Raw genomic sequence first — 1,349 nt, 5'->3', positions numbered from 1 at the left:
TTTTTGGGGGATTTTCCCCGTTTACGGGGAACGAGGGAATTTTTTTCAATTTTTGAGGGTAATGTCTTCGACTAGATACGATTTGTGATCTTTTGACATATTGTTCATCAAAATCGGTCCAGCGAGAGCTGAGATTGAGCGTATACAGACACAAAAAAAAACAAATATTAGTAAAATTAATACCTTCTCAGCTTCGCATCGAAGATAAAATATCGAAGATTTGAAATTTTTAAATTTGTAATTTTTTGGGGGAATTCCCCCGTTTGCGGGGAACGAAGGAATTTTTTAAATTTTTGAGGGTAATGTCTTCGATTAGATACGATTTGTGATCTTTTGACATATTGTTCATCAAAATCGGTCCAGCGAGAGCTGAGATTGAGCGTATACAGACACAAAAAAAAACAAATATTAGTAAAATTAATACCTTCTCAGCTTCGCATCGAAGATAAAAAAAACTGTTAAAAAATACGTCGCACAATAGAAAACAAAATAAAGAAAAATAACGAGAAGATCAGTCGGACATTCCAAAAAATATATCAACCAAGGCGATCATCGGAAAAAATAGAACACATTGTTAGTAATACACTGGTGGTACTGTGACATTAACAATGATGAGGAAATGCACAATGATCATCCATTGTCATATTAATAGGTGGACGGCTGATATCAAGAGACACGAATGAATGCCCGCCTAAAGCAAGGCGCTGTGCTGTGTCAACATATATTTTATATCTTAAATTGATTTTTAATTTTTAACTTTTGTAAATATACATTTATTTTAATAACTGTTATAAGCCAATAAATAACTTAAAATTGAATTTTTATAGAAAGAGAATCCCATAGCATTTTATCGCGCACAATTAAATGTAAATATATATAAGAAATATGAATGGAAAGATGTAAATACTTACAGAAGAATTTTCAAAATGGAATTTTCACGTCTGAAACAGGTTGAAGATGATTTGTACGAACAATTTCGCAAGGTAGATACTGAAAATAATGGCACTGTGTCAAGAAAGAATGCATTGGACGTCATTTCGACTAGCACATTCTTTGATCGTCTGGATTACAAATACCGTTCAATAATAGTCGATCGGTTTATAAATAACGAAAATAAATTCGATTACAAAAGTAAAATATAATGAAAATTTATTACTTTTTCCTAATATTATTTGAAATTAAAACTGTTAGTACAATATTAATTTAAAATTAAGAATATTTAACTAAAAATCCTACAAAAAATTTTAAACAATAATATACGTATTTCGGAAATAATGTTAATAATGACTTATAAAGATCTTTGTATTATTTTACGTTTTTAATTAATTTTATGATATAGCGCCTCTATT

This window comes from Daktulosphaira vitifoliae, unplaced genomic scaffold, assembly GCF_025091365.1.
Source record: "Daktulosphaira vitifoliae isolate Bord-2020 unplaced genomic scaffold, ASM2509136v1 Scaffold_1, whole genome shotgun sequence".
Classification (NCBI taxonomy): Eukaryota; Metazoa; Arthropoda; class Insecta; order Hemiptera; family Phylloxeridae; genus Daktulosphaira; species Daktulosphaira vitifoliae.
The sequence above is the reverse complement of the archived record's forward strand: the minus strand, read 5'-3'. Positions refer to the sequence as shown.